Source organism: Arachis hypogaea, chromosome 18 (assembly GCF_003086295.3).
Source record: "Arachis hypogaea cultivar Tifrunner chromosome 18, arahy.Tifrunner.gnm2.J5K5, whole genome shotgun sequence".
NCBI lineage: Eukaryota > Viridiplantae > Streptophyta > Magnoliopsida > Fabales > Fabaceae > Arachis > Arachis hypogaea.
The window spans coordinates 36,625,145-36,649,727 of NC_092053.1; the positions used below are offsets into that span (position 1 = coordinate 36,625,145).

A 24,583-nucleotide genomic window follows, 5' to 3' on the forward strand; every position below is an offset into this window, starting at 1 on the left:
CGTCATTGTCGTAGTTTCTGCCATCATTGCCGCTGTAGTTGCCGTGTCGAAAGCTTCTGAATCAAGCCACTGTTTCAGATCTGTTTTCTCCTTCAAGTTGCCGCTGGTCTTCTTCTTCTCCTCCATATTATTTGATTTAGTAGTGACTCACATAGTATATTCTATTAGTAATTTTTATTCTTATATAATTTGCTTATAACATATTCTTATGTTCGTGTAATCTACTGGTTCCATTCATGAGATCTTGAATGGATATTTAATGTTCATGTTTGCTATATGCTGAGAACAGAGAAAACTATTTTACTGAATTAAATATTCTTCTCGCAAATAATGCTAGCTGTTTGAATGCTTCAATAGCTTCAACAGAATGTTTAGTGCTTGAATCAGCATTAGAAAATATTAGAGTCATATGAAAACTATGGAAGATGATTTTTTGCTGATTGTGAAAAAAGCTAAAGTGAATAGCACAAGTGTTGAAGTGCAATGCAATACATAATTTTATACACTATAATGTATGTGACTAATTAGTAGTTTTAGTTCACATCTAATTAACTTGAGAAAATATAACAAATTCTTAATCTCAGTTGATGAGTTTGAAAAACCATAATTTAATTTGATGATGAAAAAATATTATTAAAATAATAAATTACAAAATTATTAATTTGATTTTAAATCATACTTGCTTAATTAATAATTTTGTGTGTGCAGATTTTTGTGTTGGGCCGAAAAGAAAAGAAAAGATCCTAAGCCCAATAAAATCAAATTTCAGCCTTATGCAAAATTATCTTATGAATGTTGGCTGAATTATTTTGCTTTGTTGGTCCAGATTTTAAATGTGCAAGCCCAAATCTATTCTTGGTTTATTGACCAACTTGCTTGGTCCGAAATTAAAAGGAATTGGGGCACTATGGTTAAGTTACTCTTTTAAAATAATAAAAACCCAATTCATTGATTCATGGCTGCATGCTTCCAACGAATCTCTCTCTTTAACATGTGGTGGAATTCAAACTTTATGAAGTAGAGTTAATGCAGACCTTGGAACCATGAGAGAGAAATTGTAATTGATTTGATTGGTTGCTTTAATGAGGCACGCTACCTAAAGCAAAGGGAAGTGAAAATTTTAATTTACTTCATCAAATCCATTCATTTGTGTTCAAACTTCTCTCTCCTCTCTCTCATTTTGTTTCTTGCTTTCGGTCATTATACAGCAGCTATGGAAGGAACTTTGAGCTACCGAAAGGAAAGAGAAACAAGCTACAAGACCATCACAATAATGGCAAGAAAAAGAAAACAAAAAGTATGCTGTGGCTGAGATTCTCATCACTTATGGTAAGATTTGGTGAAGAGATCTTGGCTTCTCCATACCCAAAAATAGATGAAGAAGATTTCGGTCAGAGGAGTAAGATCCTTGGATGGATGGCTTGACTCTGATTTTGCTCAACCACCACAGGAAGTAGCTACAGTGGCTACGTGATGGAAGAGGCAGAAGTTGGAGCAGATGAAGCTGTCATCATCATGAAGCATCAAGGGCTAGGAATCCATCTTGGAATGCAAGGCAAGATGGAGGGCTCGGATTGATGAAGATTGGTGACCAAGGAAAGACCAGAGGTAATTGCATGTTGGATTTTACATTCAGTTTCCTCTTCTCTCTCTGGCCGAACCGGTTTGCATGAAGAAGAAGAAGAAGAAGATTAGCTTGGTCTATTTGGTTTCAACTGTGGAGGCTTCTCCCTCTATATAAGGGTGAACAGCCAGGGCTTGAAGCAAGGAGTGAGAGTGCAAAGCACAAGGTTCTCAGAGCTACCTAAGCTAACAAAATTTCTTCTCCTTCAATATTTTCTATTTTGGAATTTTTCTGTTTAATTTTGTCTGTCTTGAGTCTCATGGAAAAAGGCAAACAGTGAGGTTTGTATGAAAAATCCATAGAGCAAAAAAAGGAAGAGAGTGCAAAACTAAAAAAAAAGGCCATAGATGTCCTTAGAGGTCCTTTGTACATCTGTGTTGTGTTTCATGATTCTGTGGGAATCCCCTTGCAAGTTGGTTTAGCACTTAGCAGGTGAAAGCTTGGCTGTAACCAAGTCAAGTTCAAGATTGGGGTTTAGATTCTAAACTTGTCTCGGATAGGAAGGGTAGTTCCTAGGGAGAATTGGTGTTTGTAATCAAGAATGATTATAGTGAAATTCCATCATCATTGTGATGGAGACTGGATGTAGGCTGCACTACACTTAGCAGCTGAACCAGGATATATCTGGGTGTAATTTTCTCTCTCTTCTACTCTATTTCTGTTTTTGCTGCACAGGAGATAAAACTAAAAAATATCTCGTGCTGGGTCACGAGATAAAAAAAAGTCTCGTGGCTGGGTACGAGTCAAAAATCAAAAAGTCTCCAGAAGTTGTTTCAAAGGCCAGCAAGTGTTGTCTAGTGAAAAAGGGGCTAATATTCAACCCCCCTTCTCTTAGCCACTCAAAACCATCAATTGGTATCAGAGCTTGGTCTCAAAGAGATCAAGCTTTGCAGCTTGGAGAAAAAATCCAGATGGCAGAAAACAGTGGCTCAACTCTGGTGTCCTACAATCTGACAGAAGGACAATCAAGCAACAGACCTCCTCTTTTCAATGGGAAAACTACACCTATTGGAAGGAGAGAATGAAGATTTTTGTGCAAGCATTAGATTACAGACTAAGGAAGATCATCCTTGAGGGTCCTCAGTATCCAACCACTACAAGTGCTGAAGGAGTAATCTCACTCAAACCAGAAGCCAGCTGGACCAAAGAAGACAGAAAGAAGGTGGAGCTCAATGCCAAGGCTATCAACTTGCTCAACTGTGCTATCAGCTTCGAGGAGTACCGACGGGTATCACGATGCACAACGGCAAAGGAAATCTGGGACAAACTTCAAATCACTCATGAAGGAACCACCATAGTAAAGAAGACAAGGATAGACATGTTGAACAGAGAATATGAAATGTTCTCAATGAAGGAAGGAGAATCAATAGATGAAATGCTTGAAAGATTCAACATCATCATTGTTGGCTTGGATGCTATGGAAATTACGTATCCTGATTCTGTGCTTGTGAGGAGAGTTCTAAGATATCTTACTAAAGAGTGGGAACAAAAGCTTTAATCATATATGAAAGTAGTGGTCTAGATTCCATGACATATGATGACTTGAGAGGAAACCTACTTGCTTTTGAAAACACTTATTTGAAAAAAGATTCAAAAAACAAAGGAATTGCTTTTACATCTGTTACTAACCCCTGGATGATGAATCCAGTGATAATTCCTCTGAAAATGAATTTGTGTTGTTTGCCAAAAAATTCAGGAAAATGGTGAAGTTCAAAGAGAGAAGCAAAGGAAGCAGCTCTAGGAAACAAAGGAAAGATTTCAGCAAGGTGACATGCTACAACTGCAAAGAAACTGGGCATTTCAAGTCAGACTACCCTAAGTTGAAGAAAGAAGAGAAGCCAAAGAAGGGAAAGTAGAAAGGTCTGATGGCCTCTTGGGAGGACTTGGAAAAGGATTATGAAGATGATGAAGAATCTGAAACCAAGTCTCAACCATGTCTTATGGCAGACCACGTTGAACAGGTAGTGATTCCTAACCCTAACACTGAAGCTCTTCATCTTATGATAGATCACCTTTCTGAAAAAATAAGATATTTTTTGTTGGATAATCAAGAACTTGAACAACAAATCACCATTCTTAAAGCAGAAAATGGTTTTCTCAAAGAAAAACTAAGGGAGGCCGAAACTGCTGTGGATCTTGTAGAAGAAAACAAGCAGTTAAAAGCCCAACTTAGGAGCTGTGAAAGTGATCATTCTGTTGTTGCATATGTAAACTGTTTTAAAGAAAATTAAGAGTTGCTTAAAGAGGTCAAAAGGCTTAAAGATGACTTAGCCAAGTTCACTTAAAGTTTTGAAAATCTAAATCAAATCTTGGCTAGTCAAAAACCTCTCTATGATAAAGCTGGCTTGGGGTTCTATAAATCTATTGAGAAACCTTATTTTGAAAATATTGCCTCATCTTCTAATGGCACAAGGTTTCAAGACCCAACAAGCTTTAACAAAACAGCAACTCCAAGGTTTTGTAGACTATGTAACCGAAATGGACACTTTCCCATTCAATACTTTTTCGGTGAAAGAATAATTGGTGATAAAGTTTACAAAGTTATTTTTTATTATAATGGATTAGGACATAAGAGGTGGTTTAACGTGAAAGGATCCAAGAAAATTTGGATACCTAAGGTCACTTGAGCCTGTTTTATAGGTGTGTCTAGCATCCAAACGGAAGGAGATTATGTGGTACATGGACAGCGGGTGTTCTAGGCATATGACCGGAAAGACAACCTTCTTCATAAAGCTTGATAAGTATGATGGAGGATTTGTCACTTTCGGTGATGATGGTAAAGGAAAAATAGTGGCCATTGGGAAAGTTGGTAAAATCTTTTCATCTTGTATAAATGATGTCCTTCTTGTAAATGGTTTGAAACATAATTTACTTAGTGTAAGCCAATTGTGTGATTTAGGATATGAAGTTATTTTTAGAAGGTTCATGTGCTTAGTTGTTTGTGAAAAAACTGGGAATATTTTGTTTGTGGCTAAAAGATGCAATAATGTGTATGGATTGACTTTTGAGGACTTGAAAGAACAAAATGTAACATGTTTCACTTCTCTTGAATCTGAAAAATGGCTATGGCATAGAAAGTTGGGTCATGCTAGCATGTACCAAATTTCTAAGCTAGTCAAGAAAAATTTGGTTAGAGAAATTCCAAATATCAAATTTGATAAAGATCTTACTTGTGATGCTTGCCAACCGGGCAAACAAGTAAAATCCTCTTTTAAATCAAAAGATGGAATTTCAACCAAAAGGCCATTAGAGATGTTACACATTGATCTTTTTGGTCCAACAAGAACTCAAAGCTTAGGAGGTAAACACTATGGTCTAGTGGTGGTAGATGATTACTCTAGATTTGGTTGGGTACTTTTTCTTGCTCATAAAAATAATGCTTTCCATGCTTTCTCAACCCTTTGCAAAAAAATTCAGAATGAAAAAGATTTAAAAATTGCCCATTTGAGAAGTGATCACAGAAGAGAATTTGAAAACCAAGATTTTGAAAAATTCTGTGATGACTTTGGAATTGCTCATAACTTTTCATGCCCTAGAACCTCTCAACAAAATGGAGTGGTTGAAAGAAGGAATAGAAGCCTTCAAGAGATGACTAGGGCCATGCTTTGTGAGAATGAGATTCCAAAATTGTTATGGGCTGAAGCTGTAAATACAACTTGTTACATTTTGAATATGACCATTATTAGAAAAGGGTTGAAGAAAACTCCTTATGAGCTATGGAAAGGAACCCCTCCAAATCTTAAGTATTTCGAGTAAAGTATCATTTTTGTCCCCAACGTTTGGGGTAAGTCTTATTTATGTCCCTAACGTTTAAATCGTCCTATTTGTATTCCTAACGTTTATAAAAGTGATTCAATATTATCCTACTATCAATTATACTAACAAATCAGATTATATTTTTCCATTATTTTTACTTGGATGTATTCATTCTCAATTAGGTCTCACTTGGATGTGTTCGATTTTAATATTATACCCACTATTTGTGTTTAGATTCAATTATGTCCCCAAAAAAGTGAATTATGTAAATGTTGTAAGAATTAGTTTCAACTTTTGATGAGCTATTTTTCGGAGTGGATCATCGATTCTATCCCAGACATTTGTATTCTAACTTCAAGAAGAGATCTTTAAAACTCAAACTAAAGCATTCATGATGTGTAATTGATGGCAGGATAACATTAAATCACTTTTATAAACGTTATGGATACAAATAGGACGATTTAAACGTTAGGAACACAAATAGGATTTACCCCAAACGTTGGGGACAAAAATGATACTTTACTCTAAGTATTTCCATGTTTTTGGATGCAAATGCTTTGTACTTAATAATAAAGAAAACCTTGGTAAATTTGATCCAAAATCCTATGAAGGGATGTTTGTTGGATACTCCACCACTAGCAAGGCCTATAGGATTTATCTCAAGGAACATAGGACCATAGAGGAATCCATACATGTTTCTTTTTGTGATTCTAATTCAATTTCCAGTGCTGTGATTGAAGATGATACAGATTTTGAAGATATTGTCAACAAGGAAACTAGTGAAGAAAATCCCAAGTCTACCCAAAATGAAGAATCTGTCAGTCCAGTTTTGTCTCGTCAGAATGGAGGAGACATTTCCATTTTGTCTCCTGAGCCAGCAAGAAAATCTGAAACAGTAAGACCCACTGAAGCTCATCAAAGCTCAACATCACTTCGGAAGCCAAGAGAATGGAAGTCCATGAGGGGTTATCCTTATGACTTTATCATTGGTGATCCCTCTCAAGGTGTAACAACAAGATCCTCAACCAAAAGGCAATCCAAACCAAGCAATTTTGCTCTCTTATCACAAATGGAGCCCAACAATGTAAAACAAGCTCTTGAAGATCCATTATGGGTCAAAGCCATGCAAGAAGAGCTTGCTCAATTCGACAAGAATGAGGTTTGGACACTAGTACCTCATCCGGATGGTAAGAAAGTTACGGGTACTAAGTGGGTGTTCAAAAATAAATTACGTGAGGATGGAAAAGTTGTTCGTAACAAGGCTAGATTAGTGGCCCAAGGTTACGATCAAGAAGAGGGTATAGATTTTGATGAGTCTTTTGCTCCGGTAGCAAGAATGGAAGCAATTAGGTTGCTTCTTGCCTATGTCGCCCATAAGTGTTTTAAAATGTTTCAAATTGATGTAAAATGTGCTTTTCTTAATGGCTTTATTGATAGAGAAGTGTTGTGGTACAACCCCCCGGTTTTGAAGATAAAGAATTTCCAAACCATGTTTTCAAACTATCTAAGGCTCTTTATGGCTTTAGACAAGCTCTAAGAGCTTGGTATGAAAGGCTTAGTGCCTTCTTGTTGGAAAATCAATTTCAAAGGGGTACCACCGACACTACTTTATTTATTAAAGCATCTAATGATGATATTCTCCTAGTTCAAGTTTATGTGGATGACATTGTGTTTGGATCGACCAATGAGTCCTTGTGTGAAGAGTTTGGAAAACTCATGACTAGTGAGTTTGAGATGAGTTTAATGGGAGAGCTAACTTTCTTTCTTGGCCTCCAAATTAAGCAAACTCCTAGTGGTACTTTTATTCACCAAGAAAAGTATGCACAAGAACTAATCAAGAAATTTGGCTTAGAAAATTCTAAACCAATGGGAACACCAATGCATCCAAACACTAAACTTGAAAAGGATGATAATGGGAATGATGTGGATGAAACACGGTATAGAGGTATGATAGGATCTCTCATGTACCTTACCTCCTCTAGACCGGATATTGTTCAAAGTGTGGGTGTATGCTCAAGATTTCAATCTCACCCAAAAGAATCCCATCTTTCAGCTGTTAAGCGCATCATTAGATACATTAAGGGAACTAGTGATTATGACTTGTGGTATCCAAAATCTGATGATTTTTGTGCAGTAGGATTTTGTGATGCAGATTATGCGGGAGATAGGATGGATAGAAGGAGCACATCCGGCATGTGTTGCTTCCTTGGAAGCTCACTCAACATGTGGTCAAGCAAAAAACAAGCCACAATGGCTCTATCCATAGCTGAAGCTGAATATATTTCTGCATCTGCATGTTGTTCACAACTAATTTGGTTAAAAACGCAGTTGGAAGATTACAAATTAAAGATCAATAGTATACCCTTATTTTGTGATAATATGAGTGCTATAAACATTTCAAAAAATCCTGTTCTGCACTCAAGAACCAAGCACATTGAAATCAAATATCATTTTATAGAGAACATGTGCAAAAGGGTACTATTGATATTCAATTTGTAAAATCTGAAGACCAACTCGCTGACATTTTTACAAAACCCCTCTGTGAAGACAGATTCTGCACTTTGAGAAAAAGTTTGGGAATGATAGATTTAAACTCTATTGATAACTTGTGAAATTTTTAATTCTGTTCAGTTTTGTCTTGTAGGAAAGCAGGAGATAAAAATCAGGATGTGTTGAAAGGGCTATGATCAAGGAGGAGACTGCACAGACTTTAATTCTTTTGGGCCCCACCAGACTTCCTTGACCCCACTTTGACCGTTTTGTTAGTTCCTCTTTGTGTAAAGCACAATCTCTTTTTGTTGTCTCATCAAATCTTGTTGGAAGAGGTTATTGTCAAATCAAATCTTTTTCCTCTTCTCATCCCTTGATTCTAGGAAACCAGTTTTCAGTTTTCATTTCAAATAAAAGGAAACTCCCCTTGGATAATAACCACCTATTAATTGAGTATTAACTCCCTCAAATTCTCTCTCTCCACTCAACATTTAATGCATCCCTAACCTCCCTCCTCTCTCTACTCAATTCGGTTCTCTTCATCTTTCTCCCTTCCACTTCTCCATTTTCATTATCATGAAAAAGAAAACTGCTCCAAGAAAAAGTGAACGCATTCTCTTCTCCTAAAAACCCTCCACACCTCAAATCCACACTCACATACACATTCATTCCACCTCTTCATCATCTCCCTCACCACCTTCCAAGCAAACCGAAACCATGAGGCAAAAAGTAATAGCAACAAAGACCTCATCCAGAAAAAAGAAAGAGAAGGTACCCGTGGTTGAAGAAGAAGAGTCCCACACCTCACCTCCTCTATCACCGCCGCCATCACCCCCAAAGAAGACCACACCCGGACGCAGTTCACAAAAGACAAAAAGCTTTGTGTTGCACAACACCAGGGAGCCCACAAATTTGGAATCATTGGATTTCAAAAATAAGTTCAACAAATCACATTCACACTTTGATCCGGCCAGGTTCAATTCATGTGCATCCTATGAGTTTCACAAGGAAGTGTTGGAGAAACGCCACTTATGCGCCACATACTTAGTGAATCTGGACTCACTGGTAGCCAAAGGAATGAACTTTTCCCAACTCTTTGAAAATCTGAAATGGACTCCTCTTCTCCATATTCAGAAACTAGTTTATCCAGGACTGGTTCGTGAGTTTTATGCTAACATGCAACTGATCGATGGCACCATTCACTCCTATGTCAAGAGGGTATACATGACCCTGAACTCAGAGGCAATCGGGGCTGCCCTAGGCTACACAGATGAAGGAGCAAGAGCTTACATGACTGACAAATGGGACTCGCAGGTTGGAGTCACATCCAAGGTTGCTCTTCAACATATTTGCGAGAACCTATCTGACTTGGATGGCACCATCCCGACTCACAAAGCACTCGGCCCTACAAACTCACTACTTCACAAGATCATCACTCATATCCTAACCCCTCAAAGTGGTTCACATAACAAAGTAACTATTTTTTACTCTCTCATACTTTTTGCTATTGTCACTTCCTCTCCTATCTCCTTTGGATACCTTATGATAAGGCACATGTGGGAATCTGTTAAAAGTACAAAAAAGGATAATTTACCTTATGGCATGTTTCTCACTAGTATTTTTGAGTATTTTAAAGTTGATTTAATCAATGAAGCTGTAGAAAATAAGGTTTCCCTCATCAAGGGAGGAGGAGGTATGAAAGGGAATAAAGAGAAAAAGTCTATTCCATCTGACAGCGACTTTGAAAGCAGGCCACCTGAGCATTCCAAGACAGTCGAATCCATGAGAGACATCCTTACTGAGTTCTCTAATATGTCTAAACTAATGGTGGATTCATACAAGGCTGCACGAAAACAAGCGTTTGAAAATGAAAGGGCATGGGAGAAGTGCCAAGAGAGGGTGGGTCTGATACTGCAGAGTCTTGAGGAGGAGATGGGTGCAGCCAGTGATGATGAGGCAGATGAATCTGAGTTCAACTTATCTGATGATTAATCAGTTTTTCTTATTTTTGATATTGGCTTGTTTTGGCTCAATTTGATACTGTACTAGTCTGCTTGGATACTTTAAACCTATGACATTGTGATATACTCTTGGTATTTTGATTATATTTTGGATATTTTGCTTCCAATATCATTTTTTTTGTAGGTGCCCCTTGATGCCAAAAGGGGGAGAAATGGATGAAAATTGAAATTGAGAGAAAACAGGAGATGAAATCCTTGTGGATTTATGATCACCCTTGTTTTAATTATCTGCTGTTTTGTTGGTATCATATGCTGAATACATGTGGCGCATTTGCTTTATAGATATGCCTGCTGGTTTTTTTTATTAGAAATATGCATTTGATTCATTTTGAGGATGCAATTATTTTACCTTGGTAAATATGTTTGTTGCTTTGGCTTAGGAATGTACATTTGATTTACCTTGGTAAATATGCTTGCTGAATACTTTATTTTTGGCAGTTCCTTTAAGCTATGATATGAAAATAATTTGTGATAGTTGCTATGGTTTGAGATCAGAAATATTTTCCTTGCTATGATTACTGTGCTCTGATATGTTAATTGGAAAATATTTTCAAACAGCTTGAACAGCAGTGTCTTGAAACATGAAAATCTTTTTGGTATGTACTAAATTGCTTTGTGTATGTTTGAGCAGAAAATCATTTATAACAAAGGAGTTTTGTTTGTCATTCAATTCTGCTCATAAATCAAGCCATTCAACATCCTACATCTAATATGTTGAATAACATTGTTGCCTTAGGCTTGATAAAAAAAAATTGTTACAGGTATAAAGCTTCCCTTGGTAAAGTAGCATACATTAAGGTGGAGCCATGTAACAATTGAAAAGGAAGGAATCCAAGAATTCAAAAAGGGAGTACTCTAACTTTGTGATCTCTTTCCATTTCAATTTTTAATAATGTTTGTCATCAAGGGGGAGATTGATGAGTTTGAAAATCATACTTGCTTAATTAATAATTTTGTGTGTGCAGATTTTTGTGTTGGGCCAAAAAGAAAAGAAAAGATCCTATGCCCAATAAAATCAAATTTCAGCCTTGTGCAAAATTATCTTATGAATGTTGGCTGAATTGTTTTGCTTTGTTGGGCCAGATTTTAAATGTGCAAGCCCAAATCTATTCTTGGTTTATGACTAACTTGCTTGGTCCGAAATTAAAAGGAATTGGGGCACTATGGTTAACTTACTCTTTTAAAATAATAAAAACCCAATTCATTGATTCATAGCTGCATGCTTCCAACGGATATCTCTCTTTAACATGTGTTAGAATTCAAACTTTATGAAGTAGAGTTAACGCAGACCTTGGAATCATGAGAGAGAAATTGTAATTGATTTGATTGAATGCTTTAATGAGGCACGCTACGTAAAGCAAAGGGAAGTGAAAAATTTTAATTTACTTCATCAAATCCATTCATTTTTGTTCAAACTTCTCTCTCCTCTCTCTCATTTTGTTTCTTGCTTTCGGTCATTACACAGCAGCTATGGAAGGAACTTTGAGCTACCGAAAGGAAGGAGAAACAAGCTACAAGACCATCACAATGATGGCAAGAAAAAGAAAACAAAAAGTATGTTGTGGCTGAGATTCTCATCACTTATGGTAAGATTTGGTGAAGAGATCTTGGCTTCTCCATACCCAAAAATGGATGAAGAAGATTTTGGTCAGAGGAGTAAGATCCTTGGAGGGATGGCTTGACTCTGATTTTGCTCAACCACCACAGGAGGTAGCTACAGTGGCTACGTGATGGAAGAGGCAGAAGTTGGAGCAGATGAAGCTGTCATCATCATGAAGCATCAAGGGCTAGGAATCCATCTTGGAGTGTAAGGTAAGATGGAGGGCTCGGATTGATGAAGATTGGTGACCAAGGAAGGACCAGAGGTAATTGCATGTTGGGTTTTACATTCAGTTTCCTCTTCTCTCTCTGGCCGAACCGGTTTGCATGAAGAAGAAGAAGAAGAAGATTAGCTTGGTCTATTTGGTTTCAACCGTGGAGGCTTCTCCCTCTATATAAGGGTGAACAGCCAGGGTTTGAAGCAAGGAGTGAGAGTGCAAAGCACAGGGTTCTCAGAGCTACCTAAGCTAACAGAATTTCTTCTCCTTCAATGTTTTCTATTTTGTAATTTTTCTGTTTAATTTTGTCTATCTTGAGTCTCATGAAAAAGGCAAACAGTGAGGTTTGTATGAAAAAGCCAAAGAGCGGAAAAAGGCAGAGAATGCAAAATTAAAAGAAAAAGCCATAGATGTCCTTAGAGGTCCTTTGTACATCTGTGTTGTGTTTCATGATTCTGTGGGAATTCCCTTGCAAGTTGGGTTAGCACTTAGCAGGTGAAAGTTTGGTTGTAACCAAGTCAAGTTCAGGATTGAGGTTTAGATTCTGAACTTGTTCCGGATAGGAAGGGTAGTTCCTAGGGAGAATTGGTGTTTGAAATCAAGAATGATTATAGTGAAATTCCATCATCATTGTGATAGAGACTGGATATAGGCTGCACTGCACTTAGCAGCTGAACCAGGATATATCTGGGTGTAATTTTCTCTCTCTTCTACTCCATTTCTGTTTCTGCTGCACAGGAGATAAAACTGAAAAATATCTCGTGCCGGGTCACGAGATAAAAAGAAAAAGTCTCGTGGCTGGGTGCGAGACAAAAATAAAAAAGTCTCCAGAAGTTGTTTCAAAGGCCAACAAGTGTTGTCTAGTGAAAAGGGGGCTAAGATTCAACACCCCCTTCTCTTAGCCACTGAAAACCATCATCAGTTTTTTTTTTTTTTTTTGAAAGTAAAAGCTCAACACAAACCAGTGGAGCATCAGTACTAACTAACACAGAGCACAACAGCACAAAGTTTAGAAATAGGGCGACAACAACACAAAGAAAAGTCCCCTTGTCATCTCCGGCATAGCCATCAACAACCAAAGGGATCAACACCTCTCCATTCGTTGTAGCTCATCATTGTCATGTTGATTATCTCCTCCACACCTTTGCTCTCATTCTGAAATATTCTTCTATTTCTTTCCAACCAGATGTTCCAAACAACAGCGCAGAAGCCTCTCAATCGTTGCTCTCGATCCTCCTTTCTCCTCGGTTCCTCTGTCCAACATAAGAAATGTCCTCTCATGGAGCCAGGAAAAGACCACTGTCGGCAAAATATCGATATCCAAGCACTCCGCACCTGCCAGGTGAATCCACATCCTATAAACAAGTGGTGTACATGCTCCACCTCCTTATTACAGAAGACACAGATATTATCTTCCTGTCTAATAATGCCAAACCTGCTAAGTCTACTTTTTGTACTCACTCTACCTATCAGAACAAACCAAGTAAACAGTTCTACTCTAGGTAGAACTAGACCTTTCCAGATAGTCTTGGTGAAGCTATAACTGGTGACCTCCTCTGGGATTATTTCCTCCTGCCAAACCTGCACAAATGAGTTAGTTGAAAAAATACATTTTCTGTCAAATTTCCACACCACTCGATCCTCTCTATTATTTATTAGTGTCACAGGTCTCAACACCTCATGTAATTGACCCAAAAGTTCCAACTCCCATTGAAAAAGCTCTCTTCTCCATTGGAAATTTGAAATCCACTCTAACCTGTCCTAGAACCCACAATCCCCTATGACAGATCTACATTGGTTTGAAACAGAGAAAAGCCTAGGGAACCGATCCTTCAACGATCCACAGAGTGACCATACATCCTCCCAAAAACAAGTACACCGCCCATCACCAACCTCCATGGACAACCCTGCAACCAGCTTCTCCCTTACATGTTGATTCGTTATTTGTAGCTGGCATATATCCTTCCAGGGGCCTCCCCTAGTAGGTAGCACTTGAGTTGATAGTAGCTCATTAGGACTTAGATTGTTGTAGGAGCACACCACTCTCTTCTATAATGGGCAGTCCTCCTTGGCAAAGCGCCACCACCACTTAAACAACATAGCTGTGTTACGAATCATAGCATCTCCAACTCCCAACACCCCCAGTTTCTTAGGGGCCTACACCACTTCCCATTTAACTAGTGCCATCCCATTGCTTCCATCATCCTTCCTCCACAGGAACCCCCTCTGTAGAGATATCAATTTTTCAACAACAGCTTTTGGCATCTTAAACAAGCTCAGATAGTATACTGGTAGACTATTTAGTACAGATTTGATTAGCACCAATTTTCCAGCTTTGTTTAGTACCTTCGCTTTCCACAGGCTGAGTTTCTCCTCCACTTTGTCTATTATGGGCTTCCAGGTCTTTACCAACCTCGGATTTGCTCCTAAAGGGATTCCCAGGTATTTAACTGGAAGGGAGCCTCCCTTACAACCCAACAAGCAGCACATGCGGTGGACCCACTGTTCTTCACAATTTACTGGAATCAGGCTCGACTTATCAAAGTTAATGCTGAGCCCTGACATCAGCTCAAAGCACCTCAAGAGTCGCTTGTAGTTCTTCATGGTCTCCTCTTCTGGTGGACTAAACAAAATTGTGTCATCCACAAACTGGAGATGCGATAACTCTACACTGTCTCTCCCGACTAACAACGGAGATATACGGCCTTCCTGACTGCCTCTCCAATCATTCGATGTAGCACGTCTACAACCAGTACAAACAAGAAAGGTGAGAGTGGGTCACCTTGTCTCAATCCTCTTTCCATCTTGAACGGCTTGGATGGCGAACCATTTATCAAGACTGACATAGAAGCTGTCGTCAAACACTCCATAACCCACGATCTCCATCGAAGTCCAAAACCCATCTTTTGCAGTACTAAGTCCACAAAGCTCCACTTGACTCTATCATAAGCTTTTTGAAAATCTAGCTTGATTATCACTGCCTCCTTCTTCCTCCTCTTAAGCCAGTAATAAGTGCGCCATCATGTATTTTCCTCCCTTTCACAAAGGCACTCTAAGTCTCCCCTACTAGCTCTGTCATTACTTGTCTCATCCTCCTAACCAATACCTTAGAAATTACCTTGTATACACACCCAACCATACTAATAGGCCGCAGGTCTTTAATCTCCCTTGCACCAACGAACTTCGGAGCCAGCGCCACCCAAGTGATATTGGACTCTGCCGGTAACCTGGATGTCTGAAAAAACCCAGTTACAGCTGTCATAAATTCCAGTCCTATCTCATCCCAGCACCTCTTTATGAAATTCATGTTCTACCCGTCGCAGCCAGGTGCCTTAGAAGACTCACAGTCCCACACAGCCTCCCTTATCTCATCAACAGACGGCATCATTTCCAACTTTCCCGCATCATCCTGACCTATCCTCCTCACCAGATCATCCCTAAACCCCATCATAGGAGACTCTTCCTGTTGATATAAATCCTTATAGAAATCTCTAATAGCAATTTTTATCCTAGCCTGATTCCTGACCAGTCTGCCATTGATTAGCAATGTATCAATCCTGTTATTCCTCCTTCTCGCTGAAGCTATATTGTGAAAATATCTTGTATTTTTGTCCATCTCCTTGCCTTGTCGCGATTTGGACATCTGCTTCCAATGAATTTCTTTTCTGACATACCACCTCTCACAGCAAGTGACCAGCACTTTTCGTCTAGCCTCCATCGTACCATCATACACTCCACTACTCACCATATCATCAATCTTCTTAATTTCTTCCTCAAAGGTCATAATCTTCTTGTCCATATCACGAAAATTGGCCTTATGCCATCTCCCCAACGGGACTGTCAACGCCTTTAATTTATCTGTGAACTGAATCTGCCCTAATCCTCTCCACTCCTCTGAGCCATTCTGAGGAACCCTTCATGTGTAAACCAGGAATCTAAGCTTCTAAATGGCCTTGGACCTCCCCTTTGTTTGTTGTCTTCTAATATAATAGGACAATGATCTGACAATCCTCTCGGTCCACCTTGTATCCTCGTCTCCGGGAACTGCTCTAACCACTCCAGGCTAACCAGAGCTCTATCAATACGACTACAAGATCGTCCCCGAAACCATGTGAACATACGATCATTGAGCGGCAAGTCCACTAACTCTATATCTTGTATCCAAGCCTTGAATTCTTCCGCAGACCTAGATAACCCATCCGCTCCTTGTCGCTCCTCCACATGTACTATTTCATTAAAATCTCCCATATAACAACTCGGCACCTGGCATAACCTAGCTATATAGCTCAGCTCTTCCCACACCTTCAATTTTGTATCCCTGTCATGTGCACCATATACCAAGAAAAATGCACAGTTGAAACTACTCTTCACCAGAACCCCTTCAACATATAGCCATCTCTCCCCTTTATAGCAATTATTCAACTTAAACACTGATTCATCCCATATTAATAGAATTCCACCTGCTGCACCTTCAGATTCTACATATTCCCAACCCGCACCATCTTGCCCCCATATTCTTGCCACATCATATCTCGTCACTATCTCCCGTTTGGTCTCAATCAATCCCAACAGATCTAATCTATGTTTATTCTTGAGGTTCTTTACCATGCTAAACTTACCATCACCCCTCAACCCCCTAACATTTCAAGAACAAAAAATCATTTAAAAGGCTTCTGACACACCTGTTTTTTATGTTTGGGTCTGCAGCGTCTCAATTTCTCCTTCTGCTTTGCTGCTTTCCTTTTACGATCTATCTCTTCATTTTGTGCTTGGAGAATTGCCATGGTGTCATCCTCCTCATTGTATAGCATGGCACCTGACTCCTTTGCCAACTCCCACGTTCTTTTCTTCTCTAACATCTGTTCCTCTAAATTCGAAGAGTGAGCATCACCGTCTTCTGTACATGCCATTCCTACCTCTTTCCCACACTCGTTTCCTTCACTACCTTCCTCCTCGCGCCCTACAGCCAACCTCTTCCCACTTTGGGCAATTACCTGATCTCTTTCAATGCCAGCTTCGAATTGTACGTAAGCCACCGCACACCCCTCTTGACTCACATGCCTCCCTTGAGTGCCGCTGCCCACTACCTTCACGCCTTCCTCTTCATTATCCACAGCCAAGTCTATCCTTTTTCCTGCTTGCCCCAGAATCTGTTCCTCATCCTTATTCGCCCTAATAGCAATTCTTGCCGCCGAATTTTTTGCCATGCAGCCATCGTTGGAGACGGGGTCTTCACATGCCAACCCTCCCAGTCCGAGTTCTTCAGTGAGAGTGGGAGCAGCTACACCACGGCGCTGGGTGTTGTCCAGAAGCGGCGACTGTCGACGTCCCCCGTGCCTAGCCCCAACGCCCCCGCCTGCGTCGTTCTCCAGGGTTCGCTTGCTGTTGGCGCTGCAACCACACCAGTCGCCTGCGTTGCTACGTGAATCGGCCAGCACCCGACCCGGTTCTCCCAACTCAGGCCAGTTGCTGATTCGCTTGCTTCTTCTGATGTTGGGACCATCTGGCCCTTAACCCCCTTAACCAGCTTAATTTTGTTGCTGGCCCAAGTTGTATTTGGTGGAACTGCATTCTGTTTGGCCTTAGTGGACCCATGTGCTAATCCATTTAAAACACACGTAACTGTCCTCTCAGACCCTGCCTCCTCCCCTGTAACGGTACCTCCCCTCAAATCTGCCTTTCCTTGATTATCGCCAGTAATTACTTGATCAGTTACGATTTTCAAGCAATTATGGTAATTATTGTCATCAGTCCATTCATTCAAAAAATTGTGTTGAATTCCTAATCTGCCCTTGTCTTCTTCCTCTCCTCGTGTTACCAGTAACAGCATCTCCTCCTCATGATCATCCTCATCCAATGAATCATATTGATATTGCTGCACCAAATCCACTCCTGGCACCTTGCTCGTTCTGCCGTGATTTCTTTGCTCCCTGTTTATTATCTTTTGATCACCAAGTCTTTCATTACAGTGCAGGTCACATGCCTCATGTCCAATTTCCTTTACGAAAACATCGTATCCCCCGGTGCCAACACTGATATGGACCCATTCTTGGATTCTGTCCATTAGACACGTATCGATCTGTACACGACCTACTGTGAAGGAACTGCACGATTCTGTCTCTCTAGCACACCCAACTACTTCATCCCATTGGCCTCCTATCCTTTTAAAAGTGTCCACAGACCATGCATGTAATAGAACTCCGAAGCACTCAAGCCATACTCTACGAGTTTCACTGTGTTCAGACTCCTCCCACCTCCAAACACTGTGGAACAAGTGAAGTAGGCGATTCATGTTCAACGTGTAGGTTTCTTCAGCATGTGCAGCACCATCAAAACTCAGTAGAGCTTTATATGCTCCTATTTCCCTGACCTGGACAACATAAGGAATGTTCTTCGCAATCGTTTCCTTCAGAGAGTCAAAGTTAATAGGCTTCGTCGTCCCCCCTACAAGGCTTCGCTGCAGCCAAATCAAATTTTCTTTTGCCATTGCTACCTCTAGCTTCTTCGTCCAGCCATTATTGTGCGGGCCTTTAACGGCTTCCTTCATCCGTAACCCACAGCCAGATGATCCAGCATCATTCGGTACTACTTCGTTTTGTGGTTTTCGAGCCAAAAGATTTTGTGAGCCCGCACCTCTCTCTCCACTTCTAGTTGTCGTTACCCCTGATGATCTTCGATATTTTGCTTCCCCAACAAACACATTCTTACCTCTCAGCCGCAACCGATTCATCTCCGCTATAGCTTTCAACGCCCCTCCTTTCGTGGTGTATCAAATGAAAGCAAACATGTAAATATTGTTGCTTTTCATTTTCAGGATAAATATATATCATTGATGCGTCCCGTCCAGTTGAACAACTGGAACAATTCTCGTTTTGATATGTCTTCAGGGAGGTTACTCATAAAAACGGTGAAGGACTCATTCTCCAGTCGCCAATACTCCTCTCGGTTCCAAACCCTAGGATCCTTGTCATGTTCCCTAGATCTACCCCTCCCAGTGTTTCCCACCCAGACTCTCGCTCTCTCCCTCTCTCGCTCTCTGTCTCTCATTCTAAGTTATATACTCTCAATATCCATCATCGGTTATTTGATTCACTATTTCCTATATAGTGTAGTGTAAGATCCAATGGCTTGTAGGATTGGTCAACAAGACATTCTTATTTCTTAGTAAAATAAGAAGATGTTATTGGTTTTTTGGATCTCATTTGTTACTTTTGTGGCTACTAATGAATACTAAGTTTACTTTTGTGGCTTCATGTTTGGTTTCTATCCTTTTTAACTCTCATTTTTCTTTTTCTTCTTGTAGAAAGGTCTAGCTCTCTGAACTTCAAAGAAAGTTGGCTATGTTGATGACTATAACAAAAGAGATCATTGCCATTGAGTTTAAATTATTAATTTTTTTATTATTTTTATATATAAACAGGTCTAGCTAAGGGTGTTACTGTTGGAATATCTATAGCTGGAATAAGTGAGGTTCTACCATTATTAATTTGTGCTTGTGTTAGATATTTCCAGAAGAAGGAAGAAGAAAAAATTAAATTGCCAATAAAAGATTTTATATCAAGTTCAACCCAAGATGCTAACTGTATTTTATTGAAATTCTAGGCTTCTTAATCTACTATTTGTTTCTTTCTAGTTGATTAAGTTATATTAACTATGATACCATGTTAAAATGTTTAATGAATTAATTATGTTGTGATCATGAATTCATAATAATAACACTTTTTGTTTCTTTCTTCCTTATCCTTATAAAGCATCTAGCAGTGGTGAATATGAAACTTCAGGATCCACAGCTGCTAGTTCTCTTGGCCTTCTAGCAATTATGGCGGAAAATTTGGTGGAATTCTCTTATCAAGAACTAGCCAAGGCTACAAATAACTTCAGCTCTGATAACAAAATTGGTCAGGGTGGATTTAGAGCTGTCTATTTTGCAGAATTGAAAGACCAAGTAAGAACAAGCCAATTATATCTTTGATGGAAGTTGTAGTCATATCATCTTTGATTGTTTTTGTTCTGTTACAGATGAAAAACTTCACAAAGGAAGAGATTCTTTGGAAAAAGTGAGAAACATTTGAATTCTGAAATAACAATCATTTGTATATACACCGGTGCACACGGAAAAAGAAACGAATTTGTTTGTAAGAATAATTCAATATTTCAATTGAAACTAGTTGAGACTGAACTTGTGGAAACTGTATATGATTAGAAAAATGATTGTGAAAACAAATTAATATTCATTATGAAAAAATGTTCCTAATTATACGGGAATGTCAAAAAAATAATCTAATTTACTAGTGATTGGGCATGAAAAATGAAATAGAGGTAGGAATGTGCGTGGACCTCGTGCGGTGGCTGATACAGCAAAGGAGAGAGAGAGAGAGAGAGAGAGAGAGAGAGAGAGAGAGAGAGAGAGAGAGAGAGAGAGAGAGAGAGAGAGAGAGAGAGAGAGAGAGAGCAGAATCCGGGGCATGCTGTGTGTTGTGAACACTTGTTTGTTTCTTCCTTCCCCCTAACTGACTAAGGCAACCCATCCATCCATTCCTCTTTAGCTCAGATCAGATCAGATTAGATTTACGCAAAACCAAAATTCATATTTATTTTTTCTTCTCTTTATGTTATCAGTTACCTATGCCAATTCAATCAAAAATGGCTCTCACATCTGCAGAGTCTATAAAGGCCAGAGGTCAGCCTTTGTTTAACTTGTATATTGATTGATTGATAGATATAATAGAGAGATCTGAATTTGATTGAATATGGTTTCTCTCTTCTTTCTCTACCACCAAGCTTGGCTCGATTGCTATTCAAGGTAAGTAACAAGGAAAACCTCTCTCTCTCTCTCTCTCTCTATCTATTTTGTTAGAAACTGAATTGGAACATGTGTAAGTACTCTGAAAAAGGCCAATGTTGATCTATCATCACTTGTGGAAGAAGTCTTCTTTGGGAATGTTATTAGTGCTAATGTGGAGCAAGTTCCTGCAAGACAAGCAGCCTTAGGAGCAGGAATACCCAATTCAGTTGTCTGCACCGCTGTCAACAAAGTTTGCACCTCCGGAATGAAAGGTGCATGCATTCTATTTGTTTCTTTGTCTCTGTGCTCTCATTTTTCTGTCCAAACTACATGCAAAAACAAAACAACATGGGTATTAAAAAAATCCTTCTGCCTATTACAACTGTAATGCTTGCTGCACAGAGTATTCAATTAGGCTTAAACGATGTTGTTGTCGCTGGTGGTATGGAAAGCATGTCTAATGCACCTAAGTATTTGACAGAAGCAAGGTACTACCAATTGAAACTATATATGATTAATACTGTATGTTTTCTGTAATGCTTCAGGCATGGGATCAAGAACTTCGCTTTTCCATGGTTGATGGAGACTTTAAGAAGTTTGATGGCAAATGGTCTGTAAAGTCTTTTTATTTGAGAATATGGCAATTGGACACTTGTAAGCTCCGTCAGATCCTTTAAATCTCTTCCTTCTACTAATCATTTGCTCCCTCTTTTTCTTAGTCAACATAGTAATTAAACACTTCGAATCTACTAAAACCTATGACTACTTTCTTTCTTCTTTATTGTTATTTGTCTATATTTGATTAATATATGTTAGAGCCATGTAGTGTGGGGGACAGTAATTTTGAAGAAGAAGAAGAAGAAGAATGGATGATGGTCAAATTTGAGACGGATAAACATAAATTAAAGGAAGATTAGGACAGACAAAATTTTAACCATAAAAAACAAAACAAGTTTGTGTTTGTGTCCTTCAGAGTTATGGCTAAGTGCTCCTCTTCTTCATCTTTCTTTGATTTTAGTATATCCTTTTTAACTTAAATCAACCAAATAATTATTATTAATTTATATATAATTACACTATAATAGTTTTTGAAAAATATTTTAGTCAAATACATTATTCTTATATGAATACTTTTCTTTTTTCTGATTTAATTACCATAATAATAATAATAATTAATTTATGCAGGTTTGTGATTTTGGGCTTGCAAAGTGGTTGTCACCAGATGCTGATAAGCAACATGTCACAAGATTTGAAGGCAGATTTGGGTATATATGCAATGCACTATAATATAATATATAGTACTAATAATTAGTATTATTCATAATTTTAATCAAATTATTTAGGTTGTTATATATCAAATTTGGTAGGTATTCTGCTCCTGAATATTTGACGCCTGGCATAATAGATGAAAAAACAGATGTTTATGCATTTGGGATCCTCTTGCTGGAGATTTTAACCAGGCATAAGGCCTAGGATTATTTGCAACAAAGCATTTTGATATGGGTATGTTTGCATGTATGTTATATATATCTTAAAACTATTTATGCATCAATGCATGCTATATTGCAATGTGTATAGTTGATTTTAATTTGTTGTGTGTGGGTGGTAATTAACTATAATAATTAATAATGTGTTATGTTATTATAGGCAAAGCCATTAATTGATGCTCATAATGTTAAGGAGCTTGTTGATCCATCGCTTGGTGAAGATTATGACAGAGCAGGTAGAACATTTTTTTTTTACTGTTTCTCTACTGTAAATTAAAACTTTCTAAATATGGCAAAGGATATTTGAGGATAAATATTTGAGAATTTTATATAATTAGATGATATTGAAATATTAATATTGTTGTTTTATTTTACTTTTTTTTTAAAAATAGTACTAGTTATGTAAAACAATACCATATGCAATTATGTTTAGAACTATTAACATTGAGAATTTTTTTTATATATAGAATTATGTCTTATATTGTAGAATTGTGTTATAAAAGATTTAGTTTTTAAATTTTGGTATTAAAAAAATAAATATCTAATTTGAGAGTATGTAAATGAGATGAGATTAATGAATGATTTGAAATTAAAAATAAATAAATAATTACAGGATTTGTGGATATTTAAAAATTTCACAAAATAGTTAATTTTTGTTAAATTAAAAAATCAATTTGTGAGAGTTTTAAACTGCCACAAAAGTAATTTAAAATCGCCACAAAAGTTTAATATAAAACCCCCACTAACTATATAACTATATGTTATCTCATTATAAACAAAAATATATGACCAACTGTTCACACTAACTATAAAGATAAATTGCATAATTAAATAAAATAAACTTTAAAATTATTCAGATACAATTAAAAATTAATTATATTTCGGCATGTAACTAATTTATATAAATTGCTATATTCTAAAGTAATTTATATTTCAATTTCAAAAATTCCACATTATATAACGATTTATATAGATTAGTTATATTATAGTATCGATATATAACCAATATCCAATTGTTCGTTGTATTTGGATAATTTTAGAATCTATGTTATTTGATTATATAATTTACCCAATCTATAAAATCTTATAAACGTAACGGTCTAAAAAATAAATATTAATGATATCAACATCACAAGCAACATAATCGTAATAGTTACTGGCGAGTCATGAGGACAAATTCGTCAAAGACACAAAGGGTGTGGACTGAAAAAGTGTTGTCTATTTTCTTTCAAAAAAGTAATAATAATGAAAATAATAAAATAAAAAAGAGTGTTAGTGTCAGCAACTTTTGTGTTTTGTAACCATCAATTAGCCATCAATGGTGTTTTTAATGCTGTGAGATTAAATCCAATAATGTGAGATCATTCAATTTTTTTTATGGTTAAATGTTAGCCAACTTTAAATTGCTGGTCCTTTAGACTTTTTCTTGTTTGATAAGCCAAGTTTTTACAAATGAATTTGCCTCATCCAAAATAAAAAAAATTAAAAAAGGAATTGAAAATTTTATCACTTTTGAAATTAAAACTTAAAATGCTTTCTTAGTAAGTGCTTGTGATCTAAAGAGTATTTTGTTAAAATGATATTTTTAGTTTCAGAGAGAAATTATTTTTCTTTTGACGCTTGACGTAGCCTTGCTTTGGGTTGTTGAGTACTTCAATCAGTGTCCTTTCTAATCCATAAGATAGTTGAAATTATTCTCTCTGAGAAAAATCATTTTAGTGACAATTTATGTAATTTTTAATGTTAATAAAAATAATCGTTAATACATTACGGGCAATTTTTCAATAATTATAAAAGCACTATAACTTATGACACATAAAATAATAATAATAATAATAATAAATTAAAATTGTCACAAAATAATAATCATAATACTATTGTCACTAAAATTATTTTTCTTTGTAGGGATTCAACAATATTATTGGTGATATCATATTTATAATAATAAATAGGATTCATGCATCTTGCTTAGATATATAATTAATGGCATAACGGGGGATGCTTTTGCATTCAACAATAGTGCATGTTGAATGGAACACGTACGTTGAATATAATGAACGGTTTTTTGGATCGAATTTTGGTTGTTATTTCACGAATTTCTTGTAGTGATTCGCTATCATCATTTTATTATAATTTAGAATCGTCGTAATTTTTCACAATTTAAGTTTTTCTATTTTATATTATAACTTGTTATAATTTTCAATAATGTATGTGCTAATTAAAAATACACAATTTTAAAAATTTTATTAGACTAAAAATAAGTTATATATTTTATAATAGTTATAAACATATTTAAGTCATTTTCATATTATAAATTAAAATAAGATCCATATGAGATGCAACTATTATCTTTATTTGTGCGTATTTCTATTTTTCTAAAGTGTTACATAATACTAGCTACTACTGCATATGCTTGTCTTTCTTTTCTGATGCCTAAAAATTCTTATTTCAGGAATATAATAAATCTCTAGATTGATCTCAATTTTTGTATTGGAAATATTTGTCTTAAACAAAAAGCATTCAACAATTTAGTCTTTGATTTTGTACAATATTGGAGACATGATGAAATAAAAATAATAAATTAGTCTCTATCATGTTTAGAA

At 37.2% G+C, this 24,583-nt stretch overlaps 2 long non-coding RNA genes across 2 annotated transcripts; both read left to right on the plus strand.

Moving 5' to 3' along the window:
* Positions 1-19,513: 19,513 nt before the first annotated feature.
* LOC140181571 (uncharacterized) lies at positions 19,514-19,887 on the plus strand. The gene is made up of 2 exons (XR_011876403.1): positions 19,514-19,653; positions 19,728-19,887. It is a non-coding gene; the product is annotated as an uncharacterized lncRNA (long non-coding RNA).
* A 137-nt stretch (positions 19,888-20,024) lies between these two features.
* Positions 20,025-22,336, plus strand: LOC112772536 (uncharacterized). Its single transcript, XR_003187537.3, has 6 exons — positions 20,025-20,511; positions 20,603-20,765; positions 21,039-21,147; positions 21,679-21,758; positions 21,861-21,996; positions 22,141-22,336. It is a non-coding gene; the product is annotated as an uncharacterized lncRNA (long non-coding RNA).
* The last annotated feature ends 2,247 nt before the right edge of the window (positions 22,337-24,583 follow it).